General features: G+C 42.4%; 1 long non-coding RNA gene and 1 pseudogene across 1 annotated transcript in view; both read right to left on the bottom strand.

Moving 5' to 3' along the window:
- Positions 1-20623, bottom strand: part of LOC144753639 (uncharacterized) — a 318644-nt gene that overhangs the window by 111601 nt on the left and 186420 nt on the right. The gene's annotated exons all lie outside the window — the stretch shown is intronic.
- LOC144756772 (28S ribosomal RNA) lies at positions 12940-13866 on the bottom strand (annotated as a pseudogene).

Here is a 20623-nt window from a genome sequence, read left to right as displayed (position 1 = left end):
AGGCACTGGAGTGGATCATCTTGTTCCTCGCCGGAAGAACACAGAGAGTCCGCCTCCCCCCGTTTCGATCCGAGGCCACCGAAGTCATCTGCGGCCTACCACAAGGATCATCACTCAGCCCCACCCTCTTCAACGTCTACATGAGACCTCTTGCAGCCATCGCACAGCCAACACAACCTCAACATCATCTCCTACGCCGACGACACCCAGCTGATCCTCTCCCTCACCAGAGACCCCGACACCGCCAGAACCAGCCTACACGAAGGGATGAAAGACGTCGCCGAGTGGATGAAGAACAGCCGCCTGAAACTGAACTCAGACAAGACATAAGTCCTCATCCTGGGACCATCGCCCTCCGCCTGGGACGACTCCTGGTGGCCCCCCGCCCTGGGCACCACTCCCAAGCCAACAGACCACGCACGCAACCTCGGCTTCATCCTGGACTCCTCCCTCTCGATGACCAGACAAGTCAACGCCGTCTCCTCATCATGCTTTCATACCCTACGCATGCTCCGCAAGATCTTCCGATGGATCCCGACCGAAACCAGGAAGACGGTCACCCAGGCACTCGTCACCAGCCGACTGGACTACGGAAACACCCTCTACGCCGGAACCACAGCCAAGCTACAGAAAAGACTCCAATGCATCCAGAACGCCTCCGCCCGACTTATCCTTGACATCCCCCGACGCAGCCATATCTCCGGCCACCTGAGGGACCTGCACTGACTCCCAGTCAACAAGAGGATCACGTTCAGACTCCTCACCCATGCACACAAGTCTCTCCACGACCTGGGCCACAAGTACCTCAACGACCGCCTGACCTTCTACACGCCCACCCGCCAGCTACGATCTACTAGCCTCGCCCTCGCCGCCGTACCACGCATCCAAAGAGCCACCGCCGGAGGCAGATCCTTCTCCTACCTGGCGGCCAAGTTATGGAACTCCCTCCCCATCCACCTTCCGCTGACCCAGGACCATCTCGCCTTCAGGAGACAACTCAAGACCTGGCTGTTCGAGCAGTAGCAGTCCCCTTCCCCCAAGCGCCTTGAGACCCTCCCGGGTGAGTAGCGCGCTATACAAGTATTATGATTGATTGATTGATTGACATGTCTCCAATTTGTAACTTCCCTCCCAAATCTAAAACAAATGTTACTCAACTGAGAGTAAGTGTTGTTGAGTGTTGCAGAGGTGAGATATATACTATACATACGTACAATATAATTGTATACACTTAAGGTTGGAATTTACACGAATTATGTGTTTCCTTATTCATACATTTTCCTCACATCTTTGATGAGAGATATAATAGTTTTTCATAATTTGAAATCCTGGTATCACATAAATATATAAGTTATATGTGACCAATACGTCCCCTACCAGGCTCATTGCAGAAAACCTCATCAAAATATTAGTACTTTTATAGTTCTTTTCTTTTAAACATACTCAGATCTGTAATTATTTAAAGAAACTACCTACCCTTTCGATTCCATACTTGTTTATTATTTCTGAGAAAAACATGAAGTTCCAAGCCTTACTTTTCAACTGATCAAATTCACAAATGCCATTCTGCTTTGATGTGAAAATGGTTGGAAGTTTCTAAAGGATTGTAGTCATCCTATAATTAGGCTTTCCTGTTTTCAGTTTCTATTTTTGGTAAATTCTGGTGGGGTTTTTTCAGTGTTTTCAATACCTTAAAAAACAGTTGTTATCAGTGGTTACACATTTTCGCGCCACTAAAAACAACAGAAAAAGTGTTTTTCCGGTGTTTATGGAAAGTTTTGCTTTTATTATTGCTTGCTTTCTGCACTTATAGAACATGATATATAGACAATGTATATATAGTGTACATGAGGTCCACATAGAGTTTTGCAAATTAAACTTATTGTAATACACCATACAATACTTCTTCAGTGAGTCTTTGGTCATGTGCGCTCGCCCTTTTCTTCCCATGTAAACTTCTGTGAAATGACCCTCTCAACATTGGCACTTGAGACGAGCAACTCCAAAACAGCCAGTACACAATTTGTTAACTCTGGCCACTGACATAGCTATCCCTGCCAATACTGGTTGCTGTGCCAAAGTCACTAAAGGTGTCGCACAGCCTACTCTCAAGGAGAGGTTTAACATCTACACCAATTATGCTGAACACTTGGCAGAAAAGGCTTTTTTAAAGCTCTAGTTTTTTTTAAATATTTCCACTACAGAAGTTATGTTTTCCTGTAAAAATCTAATAATGCAGTAGAGTGCACTTTTTTCACATCACTATGTTTATGCGGCCGAAGATCCTCACATTTCTTGCCTTTGGCACCATCACTCAGCAAACATTCTGTAAACGGTTGCCACATGGATGATATAGCATTCATAGCCCCTTGGAGTGAGAACCATCAGCTAAGGGACACAGTTGAGATGGTTCTTTTTTTGATGCCACACAAAGCACAAAATTATAAATCTTTGCATTTTAGTTCCTGTGCATAAGTAAACAGTGCACCAGAATGGACTGAAAAAGTCAATACCATCCCTCATTAACTCTGAAGATTGCAAAGATGCTTTCAGCATACCATCTAACAAGTGGCAAGGATCTCCTACAGGGAATCACTTCACCTCAGGTATCAATTTTGACAGGTCATCACACAACGTTTTCATATATGTAGCTGAATCACTCAAAATATAAACAATATCACTCCAATCTTTGTTGAACTTGAAAAGAACATTTTTTGCATAGCATTCCAAGTGACACTGCGTTCCATGTTTTCCAAAAGTCTGTTGTCACGTTTTCATCAATATCCTTGATGGTTGGTGATTGCACTCTTTATACATATACTTGTCACTATACCTTGCATTAAATGTTTAAATCCTGAGGTGTTGGCAATTCACTTACTGTCAATACTGACCCACTAGAAACTGTGGGCTGATGTATTAAGGATTATTTCCCAATCTCAGTGGGTAAATGTGATTACACATATCAGGAAAGCTTCTTATGAAACAAGCCATTTTACCTAACAGTGAAAGATTCAAACGCAGCCAAAATATCAAATAGGATTTTAATATTTTTTTCCTGATTCTCTACAGTTTATAAAATAATTAAACAAGTCCTAAAACATGCTTCTAAACCCTGCATCTTTAGACCAAAGACCACAAAACTGAAAAAAGCAAAAGGAAGAAGAAACAATATTTTAGTGGCATCCCTAAACAACAAAACTCAAGAAGAAGAATGTTAGCCCAGGCTTTGTTACTGGTAGCTTGTATAACAACGTTACATTGTATTGGCCCCGTCAGGAAGAAAATAAATGACTCTTTCACTCTCTTTTTCCTTTCTTCAAATGGCATTTAGTTTGTGGTTGTGCAGGTGTTTTTTCAGTGTTTATATGTTTTCACTGGTGAGGGCTATTTCTCTTTCAGTGGGGTTTTATCAGTTATTATAGGTTTAAACCTAAAACCCCACAGCCTACCAATAATGGAGCCTAATCCCACCCCTGTAATGTTTTGAATTGTTTTCCATAGTTTCTACCCATGCCATATTGCCCTGACAATTTGAAATAAAATCTTTTTGATAACTTTTTGACAAGCAGGCTCCTGCAGAAAAACCTGTGCCCCTGCAATTTTCAGTGGACCAAAGAGCTGACGTAGTTTCCAATGTATGTCCATAGTATTCTTACAAAAATCTGATCTGACAAAAAAGAAAAAGAGTCAAGTTGTGTAGGAGAATTGGGTTGAGCTCTGATGGATATGGTCTGCCTCAAAAGAAGGAACCCACGGAAAACAAGAATTGGCCTAGGCTATCGCCTGGCAGGCTTGTTCAAGACCACTGGTAATCTGTGAACACATTGCACTTGACAGTCCCAATCCCAGTGTGCAATGTTTGGGAAGGCCTTTTGAAATAGCTGTAACACATATGCATGAGGATTGGTTCCCTCCTTGCCCTCTGGAACCCCAAAAAGCCTGAGGTTGTTGCAACGTTTTCTGTTTTCCAGATCCTCGATTTTTCCCTGCAGAAACATGAGCTGGGCCACACGTATTTCTGTGATTTTGACTGACATAGAGGCATGTTCTTTCGCATCAGCGACTGGTTGTTGGAGCTCTGTGTTGTCTAATGTAAGTGATGCCACCTCGAGATTTACTTCTGCGAGTGACTGCTGAATCAGTAAGCTGTCAGCCCTAGTCTGCACATAATGTTTCTGCGCTTCTGCTCTTTGGATTTGTTGTGCTTGAAGAATCAGAGCAACTGGTGGCTCAGCCATAGTGAAAGTAGTTGCCAGAGCAGTCAACTCAGCTTTACCAGTAGACGCTGGAAGAGCTGGGGAAGCTGGAGAGGCAAGAGCCAAAAAGCCAGTTGCATTTGACAAGTCAGCATGATTAGTCAAGTTTTTTATCGCATTGGTGGTTTAGTCAGGGCCACCAGCATTAGCAGTTCACTTTGGATCAAATGTAATTCCTGGTCCAGACCCAGAGAGCTAGGATATCAGATGTTTAACCTCACCCTTTGCTGTGACCTACTTGCTTAGTGGACTGTGCCAAGCTTACTAGCAATTATCTTGCTGTGTCATGGGACAGCCTATTGATCTATCCCCTTTTTGAAATCCCTAGCAGCTATGCTTTGTTTTTCTTTTTGCTAGAAGATGGGCTGGCAGATTCCTCAAATGGGGTCTCAACATCAATAATAGAAGTAGAAGTAGTAGTGGTGCTGTTTCTAGGTGTGGCCGAATCAGAGACAGCAAGAGGAAAAAACACTATACCCACCTGAGGTATTTGGAAAATCTCAGGATTGTTTTCAATTGTATCTGCCAAGATCCCCTTCTTATTTGGTCTGGCACCTAAACCGAGCTCTACCACATTTGAGCCTTCCAAGCTGGTATTAGATCCATAGATGACCTGCCTCTGAGAAATGTCTAATATCCCTTGATGTAGCTGAGAGTCAGCAAGTTGTCCACTAATATGCGCAACAGATTGTTCCTGCAAGCTTATGTAAAGATTGATGGCCCACGAGTAATTCTCAGCATAGCTTGAGTGTCTACATTATATGGTGCTCCCTTTTGAGATTCAGAGCGCTTGTTGCCTATTTCAGCAGATGAATCTAGATGCTGTGAGGTTTTTGAGCCGAGAAAAGAAGTGCCTTTTTAGTCTGTTACCCCTTCCTATCGTCTGGGTCTCTAGCGGCAGAATTTCAGTCCCCTTCACGGGTTAAGAAGTTCGCTGGCTCTATCTGATTGAGGCATTTTCAGAAAGGGTTGTGCAACTCAGGAGGAAGCTGCATGCGTTGCGGTATTCTTCAAGCTAGAGGGCTGTCCATCATCCCCTGTGAAAACCGGCCTGTCCGCATTGGAGCCATAGTTGTAGAGCACAGATGAGTGAGGCTGCCCTTTGACATGCTTGTCTTATGCAGGGCCATCACACCAGCTAAAGCAGAAGCAGGTATGTGAGCAAGGGGGAACCAGCAGAAAGAAGATTGCCATGAATCGATGAGCCCACGCCAAGTTAGGACCCAGGACAGCTGCGGGTTCCTAGCAATCAGAACCGTCTTGGTAAAGCAGCAAGACACCCGCCTTGATGCTCTAATCTTCTTAATTTTATTAGTTCTTAATAAGGTATCCTGGCATCGGTATTAGTCAGGTCAGGTCAGCATTTCATTTCTTTCTTTTCCCTGTTCTCCTTTTTCGCTGAAAGTAATGGTGCCTTATAGGACCGGGAGAGCAGCTCCGGGCGTGAACTCTCTGCAGTGGAGTCAGACCGCCATCTTCGTTCCCCCTTTTCAGCAGCTTTACATTCTCAGTTGTTTTATACAGAGCAGGAAGCCCAGCAGGCCCTGAGTTGGTGGCAGCAGGAGGTCCCTAAATAAATATATATATAAATGAATCATTAATGTATCTTATGAGAAACACAGTGGCAAAAGGCATTTCTACATAGGCTTGTATCTCCTTAAAACTGCTTTTCTTGCCCTTTGTTTGCTTGTTATGCTTTTTTTGGCTCTGCTCTTCGTTTTTTTGTTGCATTTGTATAATGATAGTACAGTATATTACTTATTCATGGATTCGGGAGCGCTCATGGTGGGCCGTCTCTCCATGGATGTCTATGCAGCGACTGCGCAGAGAGGAGTGTTTCCTTCCTATGGGCACAGGGTGGATTTAGGGCGGGCTGGGTGGGGATCTCCGGTGGAAAAAAGAAAAGGGGATGTTATTGTTGGTGTCAAACATTTTGTAGCTGAAAGTCAGCATGTAGGAGCTATTATAGTTGATTTTGATAGGATCAGTAAAGATTATATAGTGAAAGTTATGTGTCTTTAAGGAAAATTATTTATTTGTGTAAAAATCTTGATTTACTATGAGGCCAATTAGATGTCTGTGTTGGAATGTGGCGGCTTAAATGCAGGCCGTAAGCACCAACTAGTTCGTGAGGAACTGAATATGTATAAACCCCATATGGTATTTTTAACTAAAAATCATTTGGCTCACATGGACCAGGGGTTACTTACCAAGGAACTGCTATATTAGCTAGCAAATCTTTATCATATAAAACGCACAGGGTTTTAGCGGAGCCCAAGGGCAGATGGGTAGTTGCCCAGCTTGAAATTTTGGGCATTAAATATGTATGTACAACTATTTATGGACCAAATGCGGATGATCCTGAAATATTTGATTCTTTCATTTTGGAATTATTGGATTGGCAAGGGGTTCTAGTAATTATGGAGGATTGTAATTGCGTTATGAACTACTCTAATGACTCTAATAATCAACGAATGACTTCAAGAATGCTGAAAGTACGGCATCTAGTCTTGAGCTAGCTCAGCTATGTAGCCTAAAAGATGCATGGAGAACTTAACACCTAAATGGCCAGGATATACATTCTACTCTATCCCTCATAAACAGTACTATTGGATCTACATGGCCTGGGTTGGGGATGCTATACTTCAGACTGCTACGATGGAAGTCTGCCTGAAGATAACATCCAACCGCAACCCCATATTGCTTTCTTTTCAATCACAGTTGGTAACTGCACCTAGAAGCCCTTTTTCATTTCCACGAAATTAACTGACAAATAATTAGTTGTTCTTACATATGCAGAAATGATTAGCAGAGTTCATACAATTTAATCGTAATACAACGTCTCTGTTTGAGATTCAATGAAGGCGTTTGTAAGGGGCATCATTCAACAATTTGTTCTACAACTAAGCAAAACTAGAAAAGCTACTATTAGGGCAGCCTGTTCAGCATTAGATCATTTGGAATATTGTCATGCCATAGCATTAGATACAATGACTTAAATCAGACACAGATATATATCTCTTTAATAGAAGCACAATCATCTCTAGGGGGGACACTAAGGGAAAAAGTAGCTGCTTGTTACAATGAGCACCACTCCCTCCAGTATGAATATGGGGAACAGGTGAGGCGGGTACTAGCATACTACTTGGCTGATAATAAAGCTAAAACCCAAATCAATACTCTCAGAGGGGCAGACAACACTCTTCATACAGATTCACATTTTATGCTTGAACTATTTATTCAGTTTTATAAAAATCTCTATGCTCAACCAGATCTTATAGACGTGGAAAATCTCTCTATATATTTAAAGAAGTCTGAGCTACCCTGTCCACAGAAGAGGAGTCTTCTCTCCTATGCCTAGATATTCTACTGATTAAATCTTAGTCACTATGACTTCTTTACATTCTGATAAGCAGAGGGGGATTACTCAATACCAATCGAATTTTATAAGCTCTTTAGGAATGTAACAGTCCCACTTTTGGTGGCAGTTATACAGGAAATAGGTGACACTGATATAGCACCACTATCGTGGGATATAACAAATATATATATATTTTTTAAAAGGGCAAGCCATCTGAAGCTTGTAGCCCATATAGACCGATATCCCTCACTAATGCAGATGCTAAAATCTAAGCGAAAGTTCTGGGGAACAAATTCCTAATAGCCTTATTTAATTACTCAGTCTCAACCCACACGTTAGCCCTAACTCTCACTGACCTTCTTACCATTCCCTTTCCATCCCATTTGCCCATCCCTTAGACCTACCCCTTCAAGGTGTGGTGGGGTCCCCATATCTTTCAATATATTGAAATTTGTTTTTATGCATTCCTGGGAGGGAAATACTATAACTATTGGTGAAGCTGTATTGTACCAAATTACATAAAGCCTGAGGTAGTATGATAAATAGTAGATTTCAGTGTTTCATCGTATAGGATTACTATTAACATTGTTAGCCAATTCAGAGTTACTTTACACCTTTTTATTACGTTGAGGCTCACACCAGCATTTGCTGGCAATAGAAGAAAAATAATAGGAGCATTACTTCCGAATTATTTAGTGCAGTTTGCCAATTTCCATTCTTTCCTGATTTCTTTTATTTCTCAGCACTAGTAACTCAGCATTAGTCACCAGAGCCATTTTAGATTGCATGGAGTGTTAAGATGTTTTAATTCATTAGCAAAGGACCCCTTTCTCTGTCACGTTCGGCCATTTTCAATGCCATACCCATGAATATACTAAATTAGTTGCCAGTTGATGTTTTGAAAGTTATAGGGCCCGATTCACAGAACTAACTTAAGACAAAATCCTAAACTTACTACTTTCGGTATTCACAGAAGGCATTTAGTAGTAGTAAAGTTAGGATTTTGTCTTAAGTCTGTCCTAAGTTTGTCTTAAGTTTGTCTTAAGTTTGTCTTAAGTCTGTCTTAAGTCTGTCTTAAGTTTGTCTTAAGTCTGTCTTAAGTATGTCTTAAGTCTGTCCTACTACTTTTGGTATTCACGGAAGGCATTTAGTAGTTGTAAAGTTAGGGTTTTGTCTTAAGTTTGACTTAAGACAGACTTAAGACAAACTAAAGACAAACTTAGGACAGACTTAAGACACACTTAAAACAGACTTAATGGGGTATATTTCATCCTCAAGCTAGGCAAGCAATTATTTGCCAGTACCATTCATACATTTTCAGCATGGCTCCTGCTTGCACCTTTAGTGCAATTCAGAGGTTTTATTTTTGTATTCTATAGTCTCCCAAACCCCTTTCATAGTGAAAAGGTTTTTCTTTTTACTTTCTGACTCAGCTGCGGAAAATGCAGCTCCACTCTCTTTCACCCTTTTCTTTGTCTCTAGTATAATGCATAGGCATGTTACTGCAAGTGTTTTCCAAATGTTCTGGTGATGACACAACATTGTCGCTTTGTAGCAATTCCTTTTTTGTTTGATTCAATATACAATTTTTAGAAAGTTTCACCAAAGTAGCGCAAAAGTGACTCTTTCACTCAGGAATTTCTGTTATGCTTTGTGGGTGGTCGCTCCTCATTAGACATTGGTGTTTATGTGGTGCTCTGCCTTCCATATGAGTGCATCGCTACAGAGTCCCGCAGCTAGTGAGGAACAAGTGCTGGCTCCAGTCACCTCCTCTCCATGGCCAAAGGCACTATCCTCCCACCCTCAAGCTGCCAGTCCTCACCACTGTATGTATTATATCTGGTGAAGTACCATACCAGCTCCATGCCTTCTCCAGTACACAGTGGCAATGCCAAGTTCCCAGTACTGGCCACCACGAGGATCTGCAATGTGTGGGGTGTGGACAATTGAAACTCTTGACAAGTTTTCTACCTGCATCCATGAGAGTGTGGTTCGAAATATGATGTTACTAACTCTCAAAATACCTTGATCCACAGCATTTTACTTCTCCACACACTGCTTGGGTTTGGGATCTCCTCAGCTGAGCTCTGCAATACCTTGCATCAAAGTTGCCATTTTCCTGTAACGCTGCTAAGTCAATGTTCACTGTAAAGTAGACTCAGCACCAAACCAGCTTTGAAGTAAGTCACCCACAAAACACAGGTTACTTATAACAATTTTTAATAACTTACACAAATACAAAAATATGCAACAAATTTCAGCAAAAGGAAAAATAAATAAAAAAGTTGCCAGTCAGCATATGTCAAAACAACCCTTCTACACAGCACAAGGGTCAACATACCAATTAAGTAGGTGTGAAATATGAAGCACAACATAAATATAATATTATATACAGGGTGCCTATATATAACATGAATATGTGTTGTATCCATACTGTTGGAAGCACTCAACAACACAATTTCAGAGAATTTTCTAAATGCACATCCAACAAACCTGGAAAGCACTCAATACAGCCAATAAGCTGGGCTCAACGAAAACACCCATGCCACACCTCAACCCAGCAACAATGAATCAATCCAATGATTCAGCACCATACATAAGCTGGTCAGTTTTTTTGTCCCTAATCAAGGAGGAACAACTACATAAGAAGGAGAAGAAGTGTACACCAAAACCTCAAATTCTTTAGTATATCTGGGAAAAGCAAGTTAGAGCGGTGTCACTTGCCCTCACAAGTAATCCTGGTCATGATTGTAAAATGGGAACAGGAGGTAGCTTCAGCAAAAGTCTTCTCCCATGCCATCAATGACTCTGTTAAGATACTCTTTAAATTGCAATGCCATGGGGATTATTCTATATTACCTGAGTCATTGTGGCTTGTGGTTTACAGCCAAGCAAAGATCAGTGCTAATCCAGTTTATCAAAAGCATCAATAACAAAGCACAAAAGTACATCCCATTGCCACAGTCACAGCAGGACAGGCAGTGGGTGGCATGGTAATTTTGTGCTGCCATTCATTTCCCTAGATGTTTTGGAACATTTGACTACACACGTGTGACAATCGATCCTTCTTGGCATTCTGCACACTTTTTGTTTACAGTCAACAGCACTGACACCCTATCAATTTCAAGCTGTCTACAGCTCCAAGTTTATCTATTTGCATGTTTTCTTGGTGCACCAGAGCACACACACAGATCCAAGCCATCAGTGAGTGTACATTTGGTCTTTTTATGTCACATTTGAGAAGTCTTAATCACACAGGGGAGTTCTATTGTACTACCTTGAATTGGTGTGCTAGGTCATTGTTTCATGTTGACATGGTCCAGAATACAGACATGATGCAGCATACAACTTAATATATCAGCCATGCATAACTGGAAATGAACAAAGGAGAAGTGGAAAAGTAGCAATTCCTGAGCTATTCAGTCTACCAAATAGACATCCACCTGCATGGTGCTACTGTGTGTTCCTACTTTCTCCCCAAAATGGCTACGAAAAGACCCTGCCTTAATCTCATTCTAGATAAAGATGTGATTATGGTAGATGGAGGTCCTATGAAGGTTTTCTCGGTTGAACAAAGGGTCATTTTCACAGCTGCCATATTTTTTTGTCCCCTAAGCAAAGGCGGAACACCATCTTCCAACTTCGGCGAGTCTTTGCTTGGGTTTAGACTGATGTTTGTCTGAAAGAACCGAATCGGCATTACAACAGTGAAGGTCATTGCTTTCTGATGCGATGTGTATAATACATCACCTTGTTCACTAGTAGCTCATGTGTTCCATCTTATCCTTTGTAATCTTCCATTTACAAATGTCTAGGTTTTAGATGGAGGGTTGGTATAGTGGCCTCCTGCTGATTGCACAGAATGCTAAAAGCACACAAGCGAGTGCACTAAACTGAAGCTAAACTACATACTTGAGAATAACATATTTGAGCACCAATCTCAGAATAGTTGGATCTATTCTAGAGCTGGGAATACTCCAAATAAGGAAGGCTGTGCTGGTCCTGTGGTTCCCTTGACTAGTACAGCCATACTCATCCATCGGCTGGATCGGCCTTGAGAATGGAACATTACTGGCGCTGTTTTTGCCCACATGAAGCAACAAACTGGTGGACATATTGAAACCTGGCAAACCCTTGTGGGTGGGGGTACATCCTGCCCTGGGTAAAGTCAGAGGCTCTGACTGCTGGCTGGCATCACCAGACTACAGGAACAGGGCCTCTAATGGGGGATTAAGGGAGCTGCTCAGCATGCAGGAGTCGAGACTCTTCCCCAATCTAACACCACCTTGCCCCAGCCCTTGACCCAGATAGACAAGGTGGGTCTTCCCAATGCCAGGAGCCCTGGCTTCCCTGCCAAACGTTATGGCTTTGCTCCCCTCTTTTGGGAGAATACAGGAGCTGTTCAGCCAGCAGCAACCCCAGACTCCTCTCCAGTCCGACACCACCCTGGTCTGGGTAGGGAAGGTGACACTGCCTAGTGCATGGAGCTCTGGACTGCAGGGATCAAGCCTCCCAGGCAAAAAACATGGCTTTGCCTACCTCTCAGGGGGGATTACGGGAGCTGCTCAATCTGCAGGAGCCCCAGACTCATTCCTTGTTCTGACGCTACCTGTCCAGGTATTGGTCTGGCCCTTCATGGTGGGTCCACTCTCTGCCTCACACCCCAGAAGAACACAAGATCATCCTATGTCTGCAGCTACCATGCCCTGGGTAGAGACTGTCACCCCCAGTCAATCAGCTAAGGATGCCTTTCACTTTCGTGGTACCCAAGCTTGGGGGCTAAATGGGGTTAAGGCCTCAGCCTACCCCTACCTGGAAAGACATTTTTCCTTGACTATTAAGGTCCCACATCTGATGCCTTACAGAACCCGGGGGGAGACACATGTCCGAGTTAGTTGCTCCGGCCGGCCCGTCTGTCATCTGGTCGGCCAGCCACCGACCAGTCATAAAGATGGTCAGCCGAGTCACTAGATGGCTCAGCCTGACCTGGTGATCTGAGTGTATGGGCAGCAGCCAACAACAAGACCAGCACTCAGGAGCCTCCTCCCTCGAGCCACTGCCTGGCCTCTTGCCTCCAGGTAGTTCCACTGGTGCCTGCTTCATCCATCTGGTCACCCTGATGACCTGCAAGGGATCATGCCCCCATCCCTGTACCCAAAGGTGCAGGGTGTGAGGGTTAGGCTCCCATGCTGCACTGAACATGGTGGATCTAGACTCCTAGGGACCCACACCCCATCCCTCCCACTGGCCTGGTGGCAGAGAGTCTCCAGAAGGGGATGGACACCCATGGTCAGAGACAAAAGCTTGACTCAGTGTATAGCTACAAATAATTTACCACCAGTGAACATGTGGTGTACTAAATGCATTTGAGGCGGCCCCTTTCCTAACACACGCCTGTCCCTGATCAAAGTGATCTATGCAAAAGCCAAAAGGCCAGCTGTCCAAGGCCAATTGATGCTCCACAGCACTGTGGTATTGTTACAGTTAAGGGGAAGGTTCTGACTTAGAGGTGCTCAGTCATAATTCCACAGATGGTACCTTCGCCCTAATCGGCTGCCCAGCCAAACACATGCACAAAATTTGTGAACTTGCAGTTCCTCTCCAACTGAGCAGCATTACTATTGCAACCCTTACAAAAAATCATCGATATGGTAAAACTAACCTATGTTATGATGGTTTAATCCCCGCTCCTTTCCTTATTAGCTGATGAACAATCCAATGCGTGGTGAATTCTGCTTCACAATGATAGGAAGAACCGACATTGAAGGATCAAAAAGTGACATTGCTAAGAATGCTCGGCCAACACAAGCCAATTATCCCTATGGTAGCTTTTCTGACACCTCCTGCTTTAAACCAGAAACGTCAGTGGTATTTTTAAGCCTCGCTTCACGGTCTGTATTCATACTGAAAATTTAGATCAAGCTAGCTTTTGCCCTTCTGCTTCATGGGAGGTTTCTGTCCTCCCTGAGCTTGCTTTAGGACACTTATGTTATTGTTTGACAGGTGACCCGCCCCAGTCAAACTCGCCACCTGCCACTGTCCCTGGATTGGGTGCTGGGCGCATGGATTAAGAAGTAAGAGCCCCATGGGGCTCACCCCTCACCTCACTCAGTAAGTGAAAAAACAATAAGAGTTGTGGTATTTGACCAGCAGTCCAAGGGCCTCCTACGTTTTCTACACCTCTCATGTTTCTTCACAGTGCTAGACTAAAGTCAAGCTCAACAGGGTCTTCTTACCCAGCTGAATGTGAGGAGCACATTTCCTTGGCTGTTGTTTCCCTGCATAGTAGGTAAGGACAGTGGGAATGTATTCATCCATTCATGCGCATCACTGGTTAGATGACAAGATATTTGGCTACACAGTGGCTCATTCTGGGGTTATTATTGCTCCCTATCAATGTCAAATCAGCCTTGCTTCCAACAGCACAACAATTGTTCCGGAGTATAGCTATACTTGAAGCTGTCCTTACAGAAAATGCATCACATATCGGAAAGAGATAGTATACCCTCCAGGACCTCTCTAATAATATAAATTGTCTGTCTTACCGCACTACTGGATCAACCGTATACAAATGTCCTGTGCAAAGTAAGGTATGATTAAATGTGATTAACAATCATTTATGCAATCTGTCCTAATTATGTGTGTGCTCACACACACATCAAGTATCAACATGTACATCTAAATGTGCATACACAACTATTTTTGTAATAAATCAAAGAATAAACATGTAACTATTTTTAATACGAAGATTCAACTCTAAACCATGTTAACTATAGCAAGAAGACAAAGCGTTACTTCTCAATCAACTCCTTCAAAGCTGGACGACCGCATGCATACTTAACCTCTCACTTCAATGTGCATATAAAAAGAGCCTTTACAGCCTATAGGATGGGTATGCACATTTCGAAGGACTTAGTACCATCCTGGAACGGTAATCACCAGACCGAGAGTTGCAGACTTTGTGGCTACAAAACTGAATCACTAGCTCACTTTTTGTGCGTCTGTCCGGCTCTCCTGGAACAACGTCGTCGTTTACTAAAACAGATCTGCAACGAGTTAAAAATCGCACCTGCAGGCAAGCGGTAACTTGTTGGCTGGGAGGGAGCTCAATTATCTTGGCATGCCGGGGAATAAAATTACTGGCAGAAGTGAAAAAATGCCTGAGTCTTGTGGAACAAGGACAGGGTGAAAGAAGTGGGTTAACTAACGCTGCCCTGATCCCAATGACTGGTAATCCTTGCACAAACATGCAATAACACTTTGACCTCCCAATGCCGGTGGGAGTTTCCCCGGAAGAAACCCCTTTTAAAAACTGTGTTACATCATTTTAACAAAGGAAGAGTCTAATCTTTTTAGTAAGCATTTTTTTGTATCATAACATTAATATGTGGAAATTGTAATGATTTTTTAATTAATTATGCAATAAACCTTTTTTTTTCTTTTTTTGACTATAGCAAAAGTTTAACGAAATGTTAGTGTCAATCAAAAAATTTTTCTTAAAACTTAAAACAGAAGACTAATTGAGACGAAATACGCGTTAAGTAATACAGTGTTCATTTGAGTGTTAAGTTAAACAATTAGTTGTCCAAGAATACTTGGCATATTTTTTAAAGTGTCCATGAAAGTAGTCAGGTAAATATTCATCTTTAATGGAAAAGACATTTTGCCGACCAAGAACAGCTAGAGCAACGTCATTTACATTGAGGCCAAATATCCCAATACCCTACAATAAAACCATGAAATTTCACAGTGGAATAGTTTGTATGGTTTTTGATTTCTTGTGATTAGTCCAGATAGTAGTTTACTTTGCCTCAAATGGTTGTTCAATGGAATTTTGTGAGTTTTCATAACTAATTGAGACAGCAATCACTACAGCAGTCCCATTTTTGGTGAACATCACATCAGGGTTTCCTAACTCACCGTGACAATTTTTGATATGAGGTTCCCTGAATGTTATCCAACCACACCTTTTCACTCTATCAATGAGAAGTTCTACAATTGTGCTATGACTTTTAATCCTCAAGGCCTTAGTTTTGAGAGATGTACCTTATAAGTGAATATTTGTTCACACACATCTTTGCAATATCTGCAATTAGCAAATATTTGGTCTCTTCTTCTGGGGATTGTTTCTCTAGTGTACAAGGCACTTGCTCTTAGTATCAGTGCAGATATGTATTGATTTTCCTTTAATTTAATGGCTTACTAATCCAGAAATTCAAGGCTGCATTATTTTCTAGATATTTAACAACATCCCTTGCACACGGAATTTTTTCCATTTCTCAAATTCCTCTTTTCTCTGGTCTTATGCTACTAACTTTTGCAATGTATACCTTAGCAATCTACTGTCCAAGATGGTTAGTTTGTAAATTTTGATAATATTATCAGTATTATTGTTTATTATTTCTCCTGCATACATATAAAAGTGAGCAATATACAAATCTGGAGTTTTATCTTAGATTTTAAGGATTCCGGGTCTTTTTAGTCCTATTGTTCTACACAGCTATGGTATCTTTAGGCCTCCATTAGATGTTTCGGAGGAGACCATTGCAGTTGTATGCACATAGGTGAAGGAAGTGCTTGACACATTTGTTTATTATCTGGCCCAGATTGATGAAGGTGTGTGGCTTCTGCACCTGCTATTTCCAGTTTAAATGACATCTTGGGAGCCAGGTAGTGGCATAATATTTCAAACTTTTGTGTGGGCTTAAGTACTAAACTGTTAAGCTTTTGAGCCCACCCTGTTAGTACCTCATTTATTCTGCTATTTCATGTATAACCTGTGTGAAAATCAAAGTTTGATCTGAGGGTATCTCTCACTCGGGCTATAATTTCTCAATGTTTTGTGTTTCGAATTGCCATAGTTTGCAATTGGTCGCCAGGACTATGTCTTTATGGTGACATGTGAAAAAAAACATGCGTCTTTTTCATATTCAGTTTTAAGGCTGCTTTTTTACTGAATTTTTCAATGATCTTCAAATTAGTACTCATTTGTTCCCATGTGCAACTGAGTACTGCTATGTCATCGGCAAATGCTAAAGTGGTGATTTGCTCAATAAGTCCATCTGATCCAAATGTAAAGCCCTTGACGTTTTTCTGAAGATCACATATTAGGGGATGCATGACAGAAATCTTTGTCTCTTGACAGTCTGTATAAATGTGACTGTGGCTGCCAGAGTCAGAAGATTCTAAAATGTCTATAAACACCATTGCAAGTGTGTGTTTATTCTTTCATGCCCCTTTTATGAAGTTCTGTAGCACTGTCAGGTTTTCAGGTTTTCAAAATATCTTCTCACTTTCATGAAGCCTTTTTGTCTCATAATCAAACTAATGAGCAAAGTAAGTCTTTTGGTCAGGATTTTTGTAAATAGCTTCATGCATGCTGTACCAATTGTAATCGGTCTCAAATTGCATATTTTGTTTAGCTCATTAATTTGTACATTATTTGTATTTAGAATTGAATTGTTGTTTTTATACATTCTGTGCCCCTGTTCCTACAGCCCTCAGACTTCTTCCTTCCTTTCTATAGGTGCCAGTGCTAAGGACCCGTGCCAGATAAACTTCACCTGGAATCAATGACTCCTTTCTCCTAACAGTCCGTGACATTACTTTTAAAATGCAAGGTCCGGTGCGCTGGTGTTATGTCAGTGGCACTGTGAGTGCTACTCGGTGAAATAAAATTATAGTGCGAACCCACCCAAACACAATCCCACACTGTGACCTCTCCCTCCCCAAACAATCACACACCCTCCCCTTCAACACACGCCCACCATGCCGCAATTCTCCTGAGTTGCAGTGGCTCTCCACCATCCTCCGGTGATGTCCACCACTCCTCACGCATCGGGGGACTCGTCCAGGTCGGCAGCTTCTCCTGATTTATCGGTTTCACCAGATGGCTCTCTTTGGGTCACTTCTCAATCTCTTCAGTTTCCTTCTTTTTGGTTTCCTCCTCACTGCCCCTCTTTCCTGCTGTGGCTTCCTTTTCTTTTCTTCCTCTCCCATGAGACTGGTTGCTGGGAGTTCAGCTCGCTGTTCAAAAACATAGTACTCCTTTATTAGTGTAGTTGGTCACTGTGTTTTCCCTCTTTATTTTACTACTTTTCTTGTGGTGTCAGGCGTCGGCAGTGCAGTCTTGGGAACATGTGCATGGTAAGTAAGGGGGCTCAGGGCCCATTTCTTCACAGCCTTTTTTAAATTTATTTTTTAGTCTGTTATTTTGGAGTGGGACACTCTGACGTGCCTCTTGAGCAGTACTCATAGGCTCATTAACAGTTTCATTTTGATGTTCATTGTGATTGACTAGTTTTAGAATTATATCACTGGTATTTTCTGAGAGATAAATCACAATTTCTTCCATCAGGTCCATAGGAGCTTCATGATGATGTGCATTTTTTTTTTTAAAATTGAACTTCTATTATTCTGTTATTTAGATCATGAAACTTAGAGATTTTGGGCACTCTCTTTCTGATAATAAAGCCTTTTTCCTGTCTTTTTCAAGTTTGTCATTGGAGTCACTTTCAATGTTGGATATTTGCTGCACATCCTTTGCCAGCTTTTTTGTTCTTTTTTCTCTTCTATCCATTCCGTTCTCTGCATTTTGTTTTCTTTTTTACTGTCAAAATGTGAAACCATGAGCGCATTTATAATTCTTTAATTTTCATGTAATTTTCCCAATTCAGTTAGCAGAAGAATTTCTTCTTTTGACCAAGGATGATTTGCTGCTTGATTGAAATGAGAGTCAAACATCATTTTGTGCTTTCAGATGTGTTTGTCTTGCATGCTGCAACATTCCAATTTGTGATCCAAATCTGAGGTTACAGAAGTGACAGAAGAATTGTAGCCCTCTTTTCTTTATTCTACCTTTACATTTTGCATAGTGGCATGCAGTGTTGTGGAATTCTGCTTTCTTGCCACATTTTGAGCAACATGTTTTAGGTAGAATCCTTTATGTTTATTTGGGACTTGTTTTCTATGCTCTAAGAAAGTTCCTATTACGTTTCCGCACAAATCACAGTTGCATTTTTCACTGGGATATTTACAGTTTGTGACTCTAGTGGTGGTTTCAATATCCAGGAACTATACCATCCTTAGCGTTGCAATGTCTTGCTCTCATGCTCACTGACATCTCCTCAAAGACTATAGAGATAGTTACCAGCTGGACCACTTGAAGGTAACGGCCACTATGACTGAGAAGAGATTAAGTGAGTCATAGTTGTTGCAGTCATTTACCCACGCTTCATCAAATTTCTTCACCTTGACATTCAGAGCACTGGGCAAAAATCACATCATATCAACACCCATCTCTGGCCTTTGCAATGCTTTGTTTTAATTAAAAAGTGGGATTCCCTGGTCCGCACCAGTTCTAAGTACACTACTAGGGGCAGGCTGAGGCAGAATTCTGGGCCCGTGCCCCAGGGTGGGGCACGGGGAGATGCATCTACTGCAGCTATGGTGATCCACAGGAATGACCCAGCCCACACCCCTCATCCAGCCACGACACTTGTGCAACCCCTCTCCATATTCCAGCCTGACCCACCAGTCTTTAGAGCCAATCCTTATCCCAAAGTTTCAGACCAGATTAGCCAAGTTCTCTTACCTACAATGTTGCAGCAGGCCAGAGGCTGTTCACTTTGGAGACCTACTGCAGATATGGTTACGGCTCGGTGCAGGAATTACACCACCTCACCTGGATTTTTAAGGGCCATCGAAGGTACACAGGATTCCACCAGAACCACCAGCACCACAACATTTTCCAAGACTCATGACCCTCTCTTGGAGTGAACACATTCCAGTGCACCCTGACCTTCACAAAGAGAACTCTTCCTCAGAGCTCCTTCCAGCTTTTCCTGGATAATTTGCATTCCTGCACTGGAGACTGTGAGGGTGTCATCTCTGACTCTCTGGGTTTGGAAATCTTAAAACAGCGATCCCTCTACCAGCCAAGGGCAACAGAGATCCTTGCCGTTCCCTTCAAAATGCCGGCTCGCCCATCTATTTGGACCGATGGAACCATGTTTAATTGCTATTCACATGGAACCCTTCTCCACTTCAGCCTTTAAAGTTCTTGTTTGAATATTCGCTACTACCACCAAAATCTGCACCTGCTCCACTAGGGCCCTTGCACCTGGCTTCCATGTGCACCACAGCATCCCTCCTACTAGCTGAGGCTCTCAATTCAGAAGACGTCCTGGTATGTGCCCTACGTGCCAGCGCCATCCTTTTTTAGGGCTAGTTCATTCGGAAGATGAGTTATTACACACTCATTAATAGATTCAAACGTCCATGGATATCCAAGGTGGTGCATGTGTGCGATTGTGGGATACCACAGAGAGCCACACATAGCACACAGCCAGGCACCCCAGGTTTTTCTGGCCCGGGACAAATGGGACACCTATCCCGTCAAGCCAGAGGGCTGGCAGCTATGCATCATACTGGCCCCTGAACCCAAAGACCTTGGTTTCCTGGAAGGTGCTCAGCAGGTCATGGGAATAAAGCTGCTGGATTGCAGGTGGAACCTCCAATTTTCATTCTAGATTAATAAAAACATTCTTAGCAAATGCTTTCACTTTGATTAGTTTTACACTGGTCCATGAATGTCACCTCTAGTGGCACAGTACGAATGCCCCAGGCTGTCCCTTTTAATCATGCCCCAGTTCCAAAAACCAACAAAAAAAAACAGAGACATATTCCACTATTCATAGCTGGAGTATTGAGGCAACCTGCTTGCTTTGAACACTCTAATATTTCCAAAGTAAATGCTTTGGACCTCCTGGACAGTCAGTCAAGAGCGTCAAATTGGGCATGAGAGGCAGGTGCTGGGACAGGCAGTAGCGTGCCTCGCTGAGGACCAACAGCTTTATCACAAGATTCAACAACAAGCTTTTTAACAGCAGCACCTTTAATATATGCTACTGGAGCTGGAATTACAGTGACTGCTGGCACAAGACTTGCCCTCCAATGGATCCTTGTTAAAGGATTCAAAGTGCACTCATTCCAATTGTAGAGCCCC

Source organism: Lissotriton helveticus, chromosome 5_1 (assembly GCF_964261635.1).
Source record: "Lissotriton helveticus chromosome 5_1, aLisHel1.1, whole genome shotgun sequence".
NCBI classification, from domain to species: domain Eukaryota; kingdom Metazoa; phylum Chordata; class Amphibia; order Caudata; family Salamandridae; genus Lissotriton; species Lissotriton helveticus.
The sequence above is the reverse complement of the archived record's forward strand: the minus strand, read 5'-3'. Positions and strand labels throughout refer to the sequence as shown.